Below are 19,506 nucleotides of genomic sequence, written 5' to 3'. Positions count from 1 at the left end.
AGAGCGAGAGAGATAGAGAGAGAGAAAAGAGAGAGAGAGAGAAAGAGAGAGAAAGGGGGGAGAGGAATAGAAAAGGAATTAGAGAGAGAAAAAAGTTGGAAAAAACAGGATGATCTATTATATATGTGACAGTGACTGTGTCTGTGTGTGCGTCTGGGTGTCTCTGTGTAGATTTTCAACGAAATCACTCTGTCAGTTTTCAGTCTACAGACTCGACATTTCATAGACAGGTGGGGAGATTTGGGAAAACCTTTTAATCTATTTTCGGCCAAAAAGTTGGCTGTTAAAGGGTCAAAGTTCAACGATTTGACCTTTGAGAACTCGACCAATCTCCTCTGCAATTTTGGGTCTAAACACTTTAAATTTTGGATATACGTTCCTTGGACATGGATCTAACTTAATAACTTAGTTTGAGCCTACGCCAATAAATATTAAAGGGTCATAATAGGGATCAAATTTAAAAAAAAAAATTGACCGCTTTTTTTTTTGCTCAACGTATACCTCCAAATACCAGGGCAGCGTCGGGCTGAAATGCTAGTATAAAAATAAAAGCAATATGTGAGTACCACTATGTTATATATATGTGTGTCTGATCTATATTGAACAGGCAGTGAAAGTAAAATCAATACGTAACAAGACCGATATTAGCGGGCTCTCGTGTAATGAATAAATGCGTGAATGTCTGATTGACATGAAATTCTTAAAGATAAACCAAAATGACCGAAAAATGGGCTGAAATGACTTAAATAAATAAAAAGTAAATGACTGAGAATGACTTTAATGAACTAAAGGATGAATTAAATGATGTTAAGAATGACTTGAATGCTTAAAAATAACTGGAATCCTACAAAACAACTTGAATGATCTAGAAAATGACTTGAATAGCTTGGAGACTGACTGGATGTAAATAGGATGATAATTTTACATTAAATTAATAAAGAAAAGTCATCCCCCACTTTAAATCACAAAGTTACAAACATAACTATAGCCAGTATTAAGAACAGATACTACACTTTGATCTTGACCAAAAGGCCAAGAAAATGGTATTTATTTGCTCCCCCACTGAGCAAATTAGGCACAAGGCAGATTTTTTAATCTGAGGAATGAAGGAAAAATGAGGAGCAACTCCCCGATGTGTAGGGGAGCTGGATAATGATAATTTGTATGAAGGGTTTCCCCTACATTGACCAAGGTCTTATATGTGAGGTTTCCCCCACTTATGGTCTTTGCTTGCAGTATCTGCCGGAACAGATACTACACATTGATCTTGGCCAAAAGGCCAAGAAAAGGGATATTTATTTGCTCCCCCACCGAGCAAATTAGGCACCAGGCCGATTTTTAATGTGAAGAGTGAAGGGAAAATAGAGTACTAACTCCATGGGGAGAAGGGGAGCAAGATATTGACAATAGGTATGAAGGGTTGCCCTTATATTGACCAAGTTCTTATATCTGGGGTTGCCCCCACATATGGTTTTTGCTTGCAGTATACCCCGGAACAAATACTACACTTTGATCTTGGCCAAAAGACCAGAAAATGGGATTTATTTGGTCACCCACCGAGCAAATTAGGAAAAGGGAAGATTGTTAATGTGAGGAGTGAAGAGAAAATGGGGACAAGCTCCCCGGGGAGTAGAAGAGCTTGATATTAACAACTGCTTTGAAGGATTGGCCCTACATTACCAAGGTATTATATGTGGGGTTGCTCCGACATATGGTCTTTACTTGCAGTATCTGCCGGAACATACATTACACTTTGATCTTGGCCAAAACGCCCAAAAAAGGGTATTTATTTGCTACCCCACCGAGCAAATTAAGCACACGGCCGATGTTTAAAGTGAGGAGTGAAGGGGAAATGGGGACCAACTCCCGGAGAGTAGGAAATCTGGATAGTGGCAATTGGTATGAAGGGTTGCCCTACATTGACCAAGGTCTTATATGTGGCGTCGCATCCACATACGGTATTGGCTTGGAGTATCTGCCGGACAGATACTACACTTTGATCTTGGCCAAAAGGCCAAGAAAAGGGAATTTATTTGCTCCCCCACCGAGCAAATTAGGCAAAAGGCCGATTTTTAACGTGAGGAGTGAAGGGGAAATGTGGACCGTGTCCCCGGGGAGTAGAGGAGCTGCATAGTGACAATAAGTATAAAGGTTTTCCTTACATTGACTAAGGTCTTATATGTGGGGTTGCTGGAAAGATACTACTATTTGATCATTGCCAAAAAGGCCAAGACATGGGTATTTATTTGCTCTCCCACCGAGCAAAGAAGGAGCAAGGCCGATTTTTAATGTGAGGAGTGAAGGGGAAATGGGAACCAAATCCCCGGGGAGTAGGGGAGCTGGATAGTGACTATTTGTATGAAGGGTTTCCTCTACATTGACCAAGGTCTTATATGTGAGATTTCCCCCACATATGGTCTTTGCTTGCAGTATCTGCCGGAACAGATACTACACATTGATCTTGGTCAAAAGGCCAAGAAAAGGGGTATTTATTTGCTCCTCCACCGAGCACATTAGGCAAACGGCAGATTTTTAATGTGAGAAGTGAAGAGAAAATGGGGACAAGCTCCCCGGGGAGTAGGGGAGCTTTATATTGACAATTGGTATTAAGTGTTTGCCCTACATTGACCAAGGTCTTATATGTAGGGTTGCCCCGACATATGGTCTTTACTTGCAGTATCTACCGGAACAGATACTATACTTTGATCTTGTTTATATATTTTATTGCTTTTAAAATTTTGTAAATACAATTAAGTAAAAAAACAAAAAAACAAAAGATTTTCAAACAACAAAATTAAGCACAAGGCCCTACAAGAAATTGGGGAGGGGAAGGGTTCAGGGTCTTTGTGACTAAAGTGATTAAAAAGTAATAAATGTAGACTTTGGAGTCTTACTCTTGACTGGCAACATTTACCAAAATACCTCATTCACTCTATGGATCTTAAACTAACTAATAAATCCCCAGCGTTTAAGAATCAAAACCATATTTACAATTTATAAACAGTTGTTTGTGTGTTTGTGTATGCATTTTTTTTTTATATATATTAATTTTGTGTGTGTGTGTGTGCATGTGTGAAAAAATAAAATTCAATTTCATTGGTAAATAAAAAAGTTTTTGAATCAAGAAAAGGATTGTTCGTGGAGAGGGGAAAAACTAATTAAAAGTGTTCATATCAAAAACAAAAAATAAATCCTACTGGGTTGTTAATGAGACCACCCTGTACTAATCTAGGTGACTAGACCCCCACTTTTTTCCGGGGAACCGAAAACAAGCAGGGCGATCCCTAATGGGGATTGGGGAAAATATCTTAATGGCAGTGGGAGAAAACAAAGCAACGGGTGGAGGGGGTTAGAAGGTGACCTCTGAGTAGGGGAGTGACTGGGGACGTTGAAAAAGCAAGGATGTGGCACAAAGGGGATGGGCATACTCAGAGGTTCTCTAGTACCAAAAAATAAAATCAGGAACAGGATCTCATTTATACCACCAGTCAAGAATCTTCTTAAGTTTTTCTTAGCTAGAACCTAAGCGGGATGGGTTCCGAAGGCCCCAGCACCGCCCGTGCCATGCTTAAGGAGGGAACACGTATTGAAACTTGGCTCCTCGACGGATGCACAAACATGTGCTGTGCACCCACGTCTTGTCAAATTCCACTCTAGGCAACCTCCTCCAATCGCATATGATCTTTACTTTAAGCAGATGTTTAAAGTAAACGATCAGATCCCGATCCGGAACAGATGCCCCTTCGCGGACCAACTTGAGGCGCGTGATCCAAATCACCATGCGCGCTACTGCCAGGATCGCCAGGACAACCATTCTTTCCTCCCTGGGGAACGGCGGCTCCATGTTGTACACAAAAAAACCTTCGTCGAGATCGAGCGGACATTCGGCATTGATGCGAGCCGTTACCCCCTCGACGTACTCCAATAAGGGCTGGATCCGGCTGCAACTAAAAAACGCGTGCCCGATCGTTTCGGGCTCGCGTTCGTCACAGCACGGACAGAAGCCGCTCGTATTTTCTTTACACCGGCAGAGTTCGTCGGGAAGGGGCAGCGCGCTACGGACCAGTCGCCAGGTGAGGGAAAATTCCGAGTTGTTCAGAATCTCCCGTCCCGGCGCCCAACTCCAATGAGAATGGACAACCTCCATCGACCATCTACTCCGCCTACAAAGTGGATCCTTCGCGGTCCCCTCCACTAGCTCCCGATATAGTTTCTTTCTTGGCTGATCGAGGACACTGGTCCCCGGCAAGTCTCTAACAGCGGTCCGGCATTCGGAGAAGAACTTAGACTCCCCCCTCGGTCTACGACGACCTTCTACCGAGGGGTTGGGTTTGAGATTGGGAAACGAGTTCTCAACCACAGGGACCCAAGGAGCGTCTTCTTCAAGCGAACGACCCAGGAAAACCAATCTCTCGGCATTTCTATGACACAAGAGACTGGGCTGACCCAGCCCTCCTTGGCCAAAAGGTCAAGAAAATCTTAAAAATCTAAGAACAGCATGTGTCAAGAACAAACCTTTGATCTTGACCAAAAAGGCCAAGCACAAAAGTGTTACGGACAGACCGACAGACCGACCGACCCACGGACCGACGGAGTGACTTATAGACCTGTTTTCACGCGACTAAAAATACATGTTTAGATAAAGGGGTTCATTCATAAGCGAAAAATATAGAAGAATTAAGAAAAAAATAAAATACGCGTACACAATAGGGCTGGGAGAAAAGAAGGGATTAAATGAATTAAAAACATCCATATTTCATGAGAAAAAAAAACAAAATAGAAAAACAAAAAGCCCTAAGTTATTGAAGAAAAAAAGAGAAAAACATTTTTGACATGAGATACAAAACACTGACTTCTGTTTCGATATCAATTTTCATTTAACTTTTCGAAACGATGTGAATACATCTGTCGTCTCCATTACTGTGTATTACGTAGCAAGGTTAACAATAATTTTACATCATGGTTGTTTGATTTATATTGTAGGATATTGTGTGTAAATATCTGAAAAATGAAGCGTAAGTAAATTTTCGTGTATGTTGAGTACTTCTTCAGAGTCGATGCGGTTTTAAATATATCAACAACAAGTATCCACCTTGTACCGAATTCAGAAATGACTTTTTTTTACTTTTTACCCATACTTCTCGTCTCGATTCTCTGTAGACTTCTTTGCTTCGTTTTTTATTTGTGTTTGTTGTTTCCATATTATTACATCTTATTCACGGAATTCGACATTTAGAAAATGTTTTTTTCTCATTTTAAAAGTTAAAAAAGAACGAATATTTCTGAGATACGTCACTCAAATTATGTTTCTCGCGAACACTATACAATCTCATGCATACATGTGACAGACAAAAATAACTGCAAAATAAAATGGTGACAGACAAACGAATATACTGTTTTTGTTTAATTATTCAGACTATGGTTCTCATTTTTAATTTTGTTGTTGCCAGTTTCTGTCCGATGGAACCAGCGTTTATTCTCGCTATCAGGAATCTGCAGGGAATTTTAAACAAACCAGTTAATATTACTATCCTTAATTAGGTTTTCCGAGACTTTTACGCTTTGTTATGAGAATACCATTTAAACTAAAAACACAAAGTGGAATAATCGAAACAATACAAATAATCATACATTTTAAATTTTGTAAATAATGTTATGTTCGAATTTAAATCATGAGAGAATATTGCAATGACCATTTAATAGTCATAAGATCGTCATAAGACTATACAATGCGATTTTAAACAAAGGTTACGTTACAAACATATTGTTATTTAAAAGGTAAGTGTTACAGACCAACTGAAGTACAAAATTGACGGACAGGGGTAGTTTCGCTTAGTGATGTCGATATGTTTACCTCTGAGCATTCACGAGATCCAATCTATCAAACTGATGTATGACAGTAAAGAATTAGAACCTTTTTATAGAAGTGCCTGCGCTCATCTAAAGGGAACATGTTTGTTTTAAGATGTTTGAAAATGTTTTGTTTTAGACTAGTTTTCAATTAGATATTCAGCGGAAATTAATTAATTTTTTTTTATTTTCAAGATATAAAAAGGGAATAGCGGTTAATTTGTTGTTTTCTTTAATTAAACCTTGTACCAAAACAAGGTATCGTTTTTCTATTTTTTATTAGGAGACTCGTGCCCTCATCATTTCCCACGAAATTGCTTGTTTCGTCACATTTGTGAACACATCTGTGTGCTGAACTTCAGCCCTATTTAAAGTAAAAAAAAAGAAGATTCTCAAATCCATGAAAGAAATCTGCAGTGAAATGAGGGAAATACCATTTGAAACATAAAAAAACAAAGAACTTATATTTAAAACATAAACTATACAAACTAATTAATATGCAATGTTAAGCTTAAGCAAGACAACAACAAAAGTAAACAAATTAACAGTAAACAAGTTAACAAATTCCTAATGAACCGCCCCCTTAAGGAAACACTTCATCAAATCTCCACACTAACGTAATGTACTTGCAATAACCCTAATCCCTGAGTGGCTTCCGGGCCTTGATAAGTGGTGATCACTGTGTAAAACATGTAATTTTACACTTAAGCAGAATATAAATACTATTTCCAAATTAAGCAGAAAAAGAATGTCCTATTCAAATTAGAACAGACATGTAAGTGATATTTCAAAGTTAAGAAAGAGTGAAGTAAAAGTACAGATATAATTATATTTACATCCTTACGCAAGACTGACAGATTGCAATTTTATTTTGAACTTCAACATAACAATCACATAATTATTCTATTAAAACGTAAGCCAAGCAGATAAATATAAATTTTGTTTACAATTAAATCACTTACATGTTTCTGTTAATAAAGTAGCGATTCCTGTTACATTAAAAATCTGATGCCAAGAATATTGCATATAACGGATTATATAATAATAATATAAGGATAACTTTAAATGATTTTTTGTGTGTGGGGGGGGCATCGATTGCGTTTATGACTAAACCGTTCACCCGTTTGTGATTCGCTAACCACAAACGTGTGAACGGTTTAGTTATAAACGCAATTAAATCTAAATTCATGATGTTTTGTTCGTTGGTGTAATGAAAACAGGACAAAAGATTCCATCTAGTAATCAATTAAAAATCTTACTACTCCTCTACTTAGCAAGCGGAAATGTACAGTTTTTATAGCTTGGATTATCAAAAGATGACATAATCCATATTAACAACATTCTCTCCCACCAAATTTCTTAACGATAGGGACGAAAGTGCAAGTTTGTCTGTGGATTCTAAAATACCTCACTCCGAAATATTTCCTTTTCAAAGGGGCAGCCCGTTTCGCGTCAGAGTCAATCTCTTGATAATAAAATTTTCTGAGCTCCCGGTATCGGGCAGAGTATTCGTAGATCTCTCGTTAACTTTTACAATAGTTTTTGAAAGGCAGTCAAGGGAGGCGTCTAAAATTGAAGATGTATTTTTACGAGTGGCTTTCTCTAGGGTTTTAGAAGCCTTGCATATTTTTGAAAAATAACCATGTTTTCAACATTTATGACAACGAGTAACTCTGGCAGAGCATGAAACTCGTAAATGTTTAGATAAGCTGCAAAAATAGCAGGTTGCCCTTTTTAAAGCGGCAGTGATCGATTGTTCTTGAAGCTTCGTCGGATTATCGTCATGAGAGAGGTGGGTAGAAAGAAAAGATAGGTTTAGCGCGGCACCCACTATCTCTGGCTGTAAATAAGAACTAAACTGCTGCATAGCACATTAGAAAGTATAGACTTGCTCGTACGCTATTCTAAGTGTAGGTGTCTTATTCTTAAGAAGACGTTGTCTTACCTGAACGTTACGTAAGCCGTTAATGAAGGCGCCCAAAATGTGTTGCTCTTTGGCCTCCAAGACCGTCACTGGGCAGAAGTTGCAATTTCTGCCCACTGTCCGAAGTCTTATAAGGAAATGGTCCAATGTCCCGGCTGGTTCTTGTCGGCAAATAATTGTCTAGGAAATATCTCATTTTTGGGTTTTATGCATATAGCGTTCAGCACATCGATTGCTTTTTCGGAGGTAATGCAATCCGAGAAAATGTTGTTGACCGTGTGAGGCAAGTAGTTGATTAGGAGTGCACGCTTATTGATGGAACATTCCGATCTTATGAATATAGAACCTCGATGAAATTAGTAAATATCTCCCGCCAATGTTTCCAGCAGTTTTAGGCTTAATCCTTTTCCGGACCTGTGGTAAATCGCTCCAATCGCATAAATTGTTCCATTCTTAATTGAGTAAATTGCAATAAAAACAGAACAAACATTTCTATGCAGTAATCTTTTATTCCATTAAAAATCTTACTACTTGACAAGCGGAAATGTACAGCTTTTATAGCTTGGATTATCAAAGAGGGGATAATGCATATTCACAACAGTTGCTTTCAATAGAGAATCTGAAAATCGTACTGTATCATCCCCGAACTAATGGTTAATCACAGGTATTTGTCGATACTTTAAAAAGAGCCCAAAATTACGAGTTGATATTTTCATAAAAAATAATTCAGCATTTTTTAAAAACTGTATAAAATTACTTTATATACGCACTATTTTATGTTCCTAGCGGAAGCTACGTTTGCAAGAAAAATGAAATCTATTCTGACAGATTGTTACCGACATATTAGAAACCGGAACCAAGAATAAATGTTGAGTACGGAAGTTTAAAATCGGATAGGTGTTTGTGATTTCGAATATGTTTGTATAATCGGAATTATGGATAAAGAAAATTGAGAATTTACCCACAATATATATTTAGACTAAATAAATGGAAGATGTTTGCAATGCTTTAGAGGACAATACTAAAAGTCATTGTGTTTGATATATTCGAATTACGGACACCACAAATAGTTCCTCAACACCAAAACATTACTAAATAAAAATAGTTTCTCAAAACTAAAACATTTCTAAATAAAAAAAAACATGATGGAAGCCAATCCGAAGATAAAATGCTATTCACTCTAAACGACACAACGTTAAAAGGCGGAATGTTATGTTATAAGTCGAGTAGTTATTTCTGGAATGAATGAATTCACCCAAACGTATTAAATACATTTATGACTCAACATCGTGACAGTTCTATATTACAGTTACTGACACAAAATCGCAATACTACTTTCTGTATTTTATTGTTTAAATATACTTTTGTCAATTTAACTTCTACTTTTTATTATTACTGTTCAACCGGGGCTACCCCACTACGTAAATATTTCGAGCTTGTTAGAGATTAAATAAAATATAAACCATTACTAAAACGCCCCTAGTATAAATAATTTTAGAACTAAAATAAATCTCAACGAATCTTTACAATTAAAAGGATGGATATTAATTAGAAGGAAGATTGACACCAGATAAAACCTGTATAATGACGAAAACAGTTGATTTTTTAAAGCAATATTATTTTATGCTTAAAATACATTAATATTATCATCCTTGAAGTAGAATAGGATTTTGTATGCCAACTAGCAATTTAAAAAGTAGGTGACTTCAATCAAATGGGATTTAAACTGTCAGATTCGATATGTAAAAAAATCACTGGGTTTGCAACGAATACTGGTGACACCAAGTTGATTGATAACATTTATCAAAATGGGTGAAGAGTGTATTATGATGATTAGAAATTGTGAGGGATCACACTGTCCAGATGATAATAATAAAGTTGTTACTAACAAGCTAAAGATAGTTTATGTAAGTAAAAATAATTCTAAATAAGCAGAAATTACTATAAACTAGAAAACCTTAGCATTAGCATGAGTAAATTCAATCTGTTATTATCAGAGACCATGCATATATACAAGTAAAACAACAGTAATAATAATAATTGTTAAATTCTACAACGAAATTGTGTCGACGTTTCCTTCAATAGGAACATTTATTTACATTTAATGAAATTATATGTAAATAATGGACTCGTTGCCTCATTTATGAAAAATGCGGCTCACAGCTCAATAAATATTTTTTCCTTGCAAAATAAATTGTTCTTAAGATAGGGAAACAAGAGAGTGGTTCACAGGCGAGCAGTTCGAAAATAGACGCTGTGTTTATGGAAGCTACGTTTAGGTTTAGAAAATATAAAGATTTGGGGAACTTATTGATAATGGATTCAGATAGATGAGTGCTTTACGTGAGAGTTGGCAAGTGAGGACAATGGATTTGAGCTCAGACGAACACTTGCTGGGAAATTACTGATAGACGAGAGACAGGTTCGCAATGTCTCTTCTGTAGAAAACAAATTGTACGAGAGAAAAGGGCATCCTCTAAAAGGCTACGAAGTCTGTTTGAACTAGGTCATGACAAAATAAGGTGCTTCTAGCACCTGCTGTGGAAACAGCACAGATGTAGAAACAGGACTCGATTCTAGGACGCACTTAGCTCGTATGCATGTAAAAAAATCATTATCAGCGAATGAATGCTCCAACCATTTTTCTACGACAAAGGTTTTGATGTTCGTATTCCATTACCTATCAGGAGTAAAGATCAGATCCAGAAGCTTGTTAAAACATGGAGCCTCCCCAAGACGAGAGTCATTAATTCTAATTGATTCTTGACTGGAGTCAGAGTTTTGAGGATTCAAAGATAGAAATATGGTTTTAGATGCATTAAAAGTAATTTACAGCTATTCCGTAGCTTGAGATATTATGGAGAAGACTTTTATGCCATACCCTGTCAAAAGCCTTTGATATGTTAAGAGCAATTGCCCTAAACTTACGTTTTGTATTTGAACGTTTATATCACGGAGAATACCTATCTTAATATAACTTTCCAGGCGCGACCACACGTATCTCTCACCCTGGACATTTAAAAATTACCGTTGATAATACCGAACGGGGTTTGTTTCTCAAAGTGAAATCATGCAACGAAGGATAAATAAGTGGAAAAAAGTGTCTATTCTGATGGAGGCCTTATTACATCGGGAAGTATTTTGATTTATAAATAAAAAACTGTTTGTCTAAATTTTGAAATAATATCCGTAGAATTGGCTTACTAAACTTACATTTTGAATTTGCACTTAAACAACGCTTATATCACAGAGAAGCATATCTTCATAATACTAGTAATTTTTTTATAAAATATAACACGATTGTCACTATTTCCAACATGATGCATACATTCATATATCAATTTTCTTCTGTAATTCTTGGATTTTCTTTAGTGTAGAGTCAACTTTAATACTGCTTTATTACTCTTTCTGATTGAAATTTTTCTCGCAATATACCAATGCACATAGTTCAAATTGGCAGGTAGACGTGCGTTGTAGCGAGGTCAGAAACAACGAAATGTGTTTCCTTAGTAAATTATTCCTTGTGAAGCGGACAAGCAGAAAGCTCTCAGTGTAGAAAATGGATTGATAGTTTTTTGTTTATTCTTATTAATCTTACACATTCTAGAATTGATAGAACTTGCCCATTATTTATACTTAAAGATATGTATATCGCGTTGTAGCTTAAAATCGATTCCCGTCGTTTTTAAAGACAGTTTACCATTGATTTTGTAAAAATCTTAAGTTGAAATGCGCCAGAGTAAATAACCTTTCTAGTTTACTAGCACAAAGTGCAAACTTTAATAACCTCTAATTACACGAAAAGCCGATGGTAAATAAGTTTAATTTGGGCTATATAAAATTGAACAATTATAAAGACATCATTTTTTTAACCATTATATGATGGTAAAAAATTGTAACAGTACGAGGTTCGACTCTCCAGCTTTAGCTGGTGAAACTGTTTTGCCATTTAAACACTGACCTGATGATTACAAGGAATCACCATATTATAACATGTAGTATGTAACATAATATCTATTGATCTGATTCTCTGGCCTGATTTATTTTATGCCTCTAAAAATGGGTATGCATACAATCAACATGGGTACGCATAAAATCAACAAATAATATTGAACATTCTGCTTAAACAATTAATATGGAATATATGCTTTATCAATTAATATAAAAGCTTGCCTATTTTGAGCACGAAAAACATAATTGACTAGATTATTCCATATTACATGCTTTATAATCGCATGTTTTAGTTGACAAGCTGGTATCATAAGCAGTTGGCATACAAACACTTGCTAAACTTCCAAGCTTTGAGCAATGCCGTTATTTTACAAGGTCTCCAGGGAGATTGTTATTTCTAATTCTACCACTCTGAAGAAGACATAGAACAGCTCCTCACATTCTAGTGTATTATAAAACTTTATATAATGTAAATTTCTGTGTATATTCGAAAATTCATTTATTTATTGCGGACTATTATATACGGTATAATCGCGTTGACACACCGGTTCTCGTCAGATCACCGAAGTTTAACAACCTTGAGCCTGGTTACTATCAGATGGGTGACCATTTGGGAATTCTAGGCGCTGTATGTGCTCTCGGCATTTGTTTCCAGTCGTCCTGTACTTTAATTGCCACTGGTATTTAATAATGTTGTCTCAGGAGAGGTGTGGTCGGAGATTGCACACCTCCTGCCACAAAAATTTCACGTGCAAGCAATCCTTCCTCGGTATCCATAGTCTGCCCAAGACTGAAGGAGCCTTCTCCTTTTTATTATTGCGGACTTTTATCCTCGTCAATTTCACTTGCTGTTACATGACGTTTTGGCCAACTATTCCTCTGGCCTTTGTCAGGTGGAAAAATTTACTGCGTCTAAAACCAAACTTCCATCAAGCCTCTGACTCTTGTGTAGCATCCTATCCCGTCACGGTTACTACCTGACGAGGGCCAGAGGAATAGTTGTCCGAAACGCCGTGAAACAACAGCTAAAAAGGTTAGAATAGAACGATATTGCTCGCAATAAATAAAAGAATAAATAATAGTCATCTCAATAATGAAATCCAATTAATTAAATAATATATATATATGTGTATTCTTATAATTTTCTATATTCTATTTCCTTTTTTTATTTAAATACCCTTTCTTGTTTATTTGATACAAGTTTCCCGATTCTTAACTCTCTTAGCTGCGCATTACTTCTGCCAATTCAATTAATTTTGTCACCTGACAATCTACCCGAGAATCGATTAAAAATAGTATCTGAATTTCCATTTTTTCTCGCTTCCATTTTAGCCGAACATGACATGGGCAATCACCTCAGGGATTTAAAGAGACGGAAAAAACTGTAGTTGAAAGTTCCAAATTCCAAATACTTGAAGATCAAGAAATGATTAGCCTCAAGTGAAAAAAGTGGGGAAGCGTACAACGAGAGAGGCCTCAAAATAAGAAGAGTAAAATACAGGTAGCAAAAGGAATCAGCAAGAAATAAGTGATCGTGAATGGAAGTCGGAAGAGATTGTGTGCGTCTAAAACTTTAGTGAAATCATAATGATTCTATTCAGGGTAGAATTATACCAGTATATAACAGTGATCAGAAAATAGTTGCGGTAAAGTTGCGAAATATTTCCATGAATCATTGAGAGAATTATTACTATATCGAATGTAAACATAGGAGGTGTTTGCAATACGTTTCCAGACTTCTTTTTGTAATTGCATTTAAATTGTCGTAAATGCTGTAGAATTATCTATGTTATTGCTGTACATCTTATGAGATGATTGTTTTTTTTTTTATTTCAAATGAACAGTGTCAGGAGGAATTGAAATACATCTTACTAAAATCTGATTAATTAGTGAAGTTCTAATATGCAATCTGGGCATAAGGACATAGTAGAAGAAGGATATACAATAAAATTGAATTTTAAAAAAATGCTACAAGAACGTATGGAATGTTTCAGACTGGTTTTGGACTATCTTGCATGAGTCAGGCATCAGCCCTTGAGCGACATAAGAAATTCAAGGCAGGTGAGTACAGTGTGAGAATTAATGACAAGTGTGGAAGGTGTAAGGAAGGCAGAATACCAGAGTTGATTGGCCAAATAAAAAATTATATAGATAAAAACCGTCGGGTGTTTATATACAAGTGCACGGTTTGAAGTCTTGAGAAACTGAAGATGCGGAAGGTTTGCGCAAAGTTTGAGCCAAGACTTTTCAGAGAAGACTAGAAAGACGTTGCCATCATAACTGATCAATTAAGATTCCCCAGTTCTTGCTACATAGGTGACCTGCAATAAAAGCTTGAGCTATTGCTATGACTCAGAGACCAGGAAACAGAGTTTCCAGTGAAAGCTGGCTCTTCCAGGCACAAAGGCGAAGCAGCACAAATATCTCAGGAAAATTATGATGATGGTTTTTTGACAGCAAGAAAATGAGCCACATGCACTTGGTTTCTTAAAGACAGACCGTCAACAAGAAATATTTATTATCTAAAATTTATATCTATATTTATTATTTATGTCTGTATTTATTATTTATATCTATGTTAAGTAGGTATATATTTACATTTTGCCTAGCGATGGCGTGGAAATATCTGAATTAGAACTTATGCGCGGCTAATACCGTACTGGCGTGATGTGCCCACGTCATATAACTAGGTTATAGAAAAAAACCCATGCTTATAACCTGTGCTACTCACCACTATTCCTAGAGCTAGTGATTCGAATTTTGGTTTTAAAAGCAAGTCTATCGTCCGGCGTTTACACTCATTTTGCGATGAGCGACTGATCACAGACACCTAGTGTTTGGCCTTGTTTTATGACTAGAACGATGAATGACGTAATTTATCCAGATTTGTTCTTTCATTGTTGTTCCTTCTATCTAATGAACTGAACAACTCGCTTACTACTCACGCCCATGCAACTAGTTTGGGCATCTCTTGTTTTACTGGTTGAGGATACAGTAATGACGGTTGTCTGGTTGCTGTTTTTGACTGGCAAAACAGGAGTTCTATATAACACTCTATATTTGTCTTTTGTCGCTTTAATGTTCACTACTCAGACTGGTGTTTACAGTCAAATCGATCAGATCTTTCAGGTGAAATTTGTCTTAAAATTTCTGTCCCATTACTGTCACAAATTGTCACATTTACTATACGTTTTCATATAATGATCTCCAACCATATTAACTTGATCTTTTTCTCACTTCTGTTCCTGAATCATGTTCTATTTTCTCTTCTCCTTCATTTGGTTCTTTTGATCATGCTTTATGTTTATGCTGAGATCGATTAGGCTCAGTTCGAGCTGTAACATGACATGAGGGAAAGATTTGTTGAGACTTCCCGGAGACCTAAGAAAGATCGGGTAAATATGCCAAGATTGTCTAATTGAATCCCGGACAACGGTGGATATCAAAATACTTGAATTAAAATATATAGATATATATTTTGTTTTATTGTCAAAGTCAGATATATATTTTATTGTTTGAAAAGCCCGATATATATATATATATTGTTGTTTGAAAAACAAATTACAGGAAATTTTAGAATAAGGGACGATGAGAGTCGTTTGGCCTGAAGAACACCGGCCCAGGTGTTCTGAGTTCTTGGCAAGGAAAATTGACAAGGATTGAGCCCGAGGTCTTGTGAAATTGATTTCATTTTGGTCTCAGATTTACAGAATTCTGGGCTATGGCGGAATTGCATACACGAAATTCGGATCTGGAGTTCCCCTAGATACGTATCTTGTTCTGATTGGTTGGGTGGACCGTCCACCCTAACCCGGATTTTACTATAAGGGCCAATACTGGCTGGAAAATAGACAGATTGCGCCGAAATCTCGAGAAGAAATTAGCTCCCCCAAACGCTCCACGACCCCCCTCTCTATCCGCCTGAGTGCCATCCACGAAGAAGAGAGATGTGTTAATTTAAAATGTTTAAGAACTGAACGTGTATATATATATATATATATATATATATATATATACATACATATATATATATATACATATATATATATATATATATATATATAAAGATTAATGTAGCATGTGGTCTTCAGAATTGTCTGATATATTCCCTACATCTTTTGTTCCATCTCATTAGGCTTGTTGCTCTAGAGGTCTATATCAATATCTTTTTTTAATAACCAATTGTAATATAACTTTCTATTGCATTAGTTTCTTCTTAAGGACTGTAGAATTCTAGATTTCTCTTCTTTTTACTGTTTTAATTCTAATTCTGCCCACAGCCTTGACCTTTTCAATATTTAGGTTTATAGGCAGCTCATATTTTGCAATAATGTTTCTTCGTTTTGTAAGCTCTTTACATAAAGTAGCTCCATGCCCTGTTCCGAACAAGTTCTATAAAAATCTTTGGTAACACTTTGGGCGACTACTAAATCTCAAGATAATTTTAGAGTCATGTTGATTATCACTATTAAAAAATTCCGACGAAAGAACTGACTGGCTCAATTATCAGCCCACCAGTCTTCCCTCCTCTTCGCTAAATTTGTGAGCCAAATCAATCACAAATTAGTTAAAATTCTTGTAAATGTCAAACTGCTTTCCGACTAACAATATTGATTGAAATAAACCCGTTTTATTGGAGATAGAAAACAACCATCTTGATACGCATATATTATGCACTGGATTGGGAAGGAGAAACTAATACTCTAGCTGTTGATATATACAAATCATTTCACAAGGTCTATTATAAAGACTTTCTCCTGAAAATTAAATCATATTGTATGTCTGTACAAATTCTCCACATAATCAGATCCTTCTTAGATTAGAGGAAAACCAAGGTTGTTGTAAATGGCTGTAACTGTAAAATACATATGAATGCAGGTTTGACCTAGTAGTCAATCTTTACACCTTTATTAATCCTTGTATTTATAAATACTTTCCCTGAGAAAACGTTGTCTGAGATAGGTATATTTTCTAATGGTACCATGCTCTATGATAGATATGAGGGTAAACGAATGTCCAGATATCCAAGGCAAAAATACTATAAAATGAGCGTCAGTCAGTAAAGTGGGCCGAAAATTGTTTGCAACATTTAATATTACTAAGGCTAAACGTCGTTCCTTTTACAACTGCAAAAATCCTTCTCAACTAAAAAGAACCATGAGAAATAACACTCTTCCTTGAGAGCCCATCGGCCTAAGATTCACACGCAGTATAAAATAGAACAGATTAATTGAAGACATTGTCAAGGCTGCTGCAAAAGTGAACTGTCTCCCGTGCCAGAAAATTACTCACACCAAGGAGTAGCCTATATTTTTACACAACAACAATTCGCTCATGCATGGAGTTTTCTTGCCCCAACGAGGTTGGTGCATCTATCGATTTTAGACATGGTCCAAAAAGAATCTCAGATCTAATATATCCCGCACTGTTTACCAAGCTCTAAGCTCTGTCCTATCTCTAAGCTATGTTGCATCTATTTTACAAATACTTTAATGGAATGTTTTCAGATAAACTCATAGAACTAGAGCCGCATCGATTTGCAACCCCCTACTGTAAAATATCCGTAAAATATTACCGTTTGGGATCCCTAAATATTAGAAAGCCTTCTACTGTAAGAGTTTCTCTCCTCCGATTAATATACTTTGGAATTCCCTCTCTTTTTCCTGCTTCCTCGACTGTACTTAACTGCAATAGCTTAAATGTAATGTAAACAGAATTATATCTGCTTAACTCCCCACAGATGTCTGTTACACATGAGCTAAAATAGCAGCCCGTTAAGTTTGTTTAACTTTTCAAATATATAAATTAGTAACTTAGACTCAGAACCACAAAAAAGACAGATGAGTATAACTAATGTTAAATGTAATGTTTCAATAACGATGGCGTCAAATTAATTCTTGCGTGTATGACCAGTTTGAAAATGCAACAAACATACTGATAGACAATAAATGTTGCATAAATGATTGAGCGTAATTAGTACGAGATGCGTCCGTTCAATATATGTGTTTTTCGACAAAATATTTTTAATAAAAAGGTCAGTGTTCGACAGATAACTCATCGTATGAAGATGCGAGGAGGCCTGTTATAAATCAATTCCAGAAAACAACAGAATATCACGAGAAGTTTTTTCTTTTCTTCTACTTTTCTCTTTCTTCTTCGTCTGCTTCCTTTTCGTCTTCTTCGTCTGCTTCTTCTTCTTCTTCTTCTTCTTCTTCTTCTTATTATTATTATTATTATAAGCTGCAGTAGTAGTAGTATTAGTAATAAAATAGCAGCAGCAGTATTATTATTATTATTATTATTAGTAGTAGTAGTAGTAGTAGTAGTAGTGCTATTCTAACACAAAATTCTGAACCAAATTACAAGTCCCTTGTTATCGTAAACTCTGGAAATATTGTATTGCGCTATTAAAATATTTGACTTTACGCTAAATTCTAAATTTTTGGTTGTTTTGAGTATTTATCTTCGAACGTTCTGTAATTAAAATATTTAATATTTCAGTCATATTGTATACTAGCGAGGGGTACCCGGCGTTGTCCGGGTGTTTGTAGGTGTGTGTGTGGTGTTAAATTAAAAAGAAACCGGGGGGGCAGGATCGAAGCCGAAGCCCTGAGGCGAAGTTTGAAAATAAAATCGGCCAGCCAGAATGAAGCATTGTTATAAGCGAATAAGAGAAAGATGCTTGAAAGTCGTCGAGCGTTACGACGACGACGATGACGATGTAAGCATTGTTATAAGCGATGTAAGAAAAGAAAACAACGTTTTAATTAAGCGGTGGGGGGGGGTAATCAAAACATCGAAAAAAACTAACGTAAGGCAAACGAACGATGAAAACAGACAAAAAGGAGCACGTGAAAAATGGCTTAAATAAGCCTGTTTCGATATTAAAATGTTAAAAATCGGTGGGTACCCGGGTGTTTTTGGGTGTCGCCAAGAATAAGCGAAGTAAAAAAAACCCAGGAAAACAAACGTTACGTGAAAAATGGCTTAAATAATACAGGGTTCAATACTTAAATTTAAAAAATCGAAAAAAACCCATCTCAAACCACGATTCGAACCCAAAGCGTTTAGATAATGAGCCAAGGCCTTAACTACTTGGGCTAAACCGACGCATCTGAAATTTGTTCGGTTTTTCAACTATTTAAAGTAAATCAGGTCACGACGTCATGACCTCATCTGACGCATGCGTTGTTGACCCCCCTGTCGAAAATTGTCGATTTGAGGGTGAAAAAGTTAACGTTTTTCTTTCTATCTCTCTCTGTTTGCGTCTCTCTCTCTGTTTGCGTCTCTCTCTCTCTCACTTCGTCTTCCTTACTATAAAGAAAATGGCGTCTGGCTGTTTTTTTTTTTTGTAAAAACTTCGATCGTTAATATATTTTGTAAGCGTATTTTTTTACTTCACATTTTAGGCTTGTTATTTTTCGCTTAACTATCGTATCTAACTATTTTGAATATGCTAATAAATTTAGTAACGTTGTCATAGCGTAGAAGTTCATAGTTTAGCTTGTGTGAGGGTTAATTTTTTTTTTTACCAATAACAAATTTTTTTTAAATTCAGACTGCCAATCGAGCTTGCTGACGTCAAGATCACGTAACATGACTCAGCGGGTTTTAAATACAAGTTGACCCAAAATAAACGGCCCCGTGTATACTTTATGTAGAAGAGTTGGCGCCCGTATTTTTGAGGGCAGTTATAAATCGATTTAAAAACATGTAATGTTTAACATTAAAATATCACTTTTTTTGCCCCTCCACTGCAGAAAATCGATCAGTTGACGCAC

The 19,506-nt window shown here is 36.2% G+C and overlaps 1 non-coding gene and 1 pseudogene across 1 annotated transcript; both read right to left on the bottom strand.

The window, feature by feature from the left end:
* Window positions 1-939: 939 nt before the first annotated feature.
* On the bottom strand, window positions 940-1,044 carry LOC145244079 (U2 spliceosomal RNA; annotated as a pseudogene).
* A 45-nt stretch (window positions 1,045-1,089) lies between these two features.
* On the bottom strand, window positions 1,090-1,293 carry LOC145244115 (U2 spliceosomal RNA). The gene has a single exon (XR_013862984.1). It is a non-coding gene; the product is annotated as a U2 spliceosomal RNA (small nuclear RNA).
* Between the last annotated feature and the right edge of the window lie 18,213 nt (window positions 1,294-19,506).

Source organism: Euprymna scolopes, chromosome 22 (genome assembly GCF_053919585.1).
Source record: "Euprymna scolopes isolate OS-2025 chromosome 22, ASM5391958v1, whole genome shotgun sequence".
Lineage (NCBI taxonomy): Eukaryota > Metazoa > Mollusca > Cephalopoda > Sepiida > Sepiolidae > Euprymna > Euprymna scolopes.
Note: the sequence above shows the minus strand (reverse complement) of the source record. Positions and strands in the feature narration are given on the sequence as shown.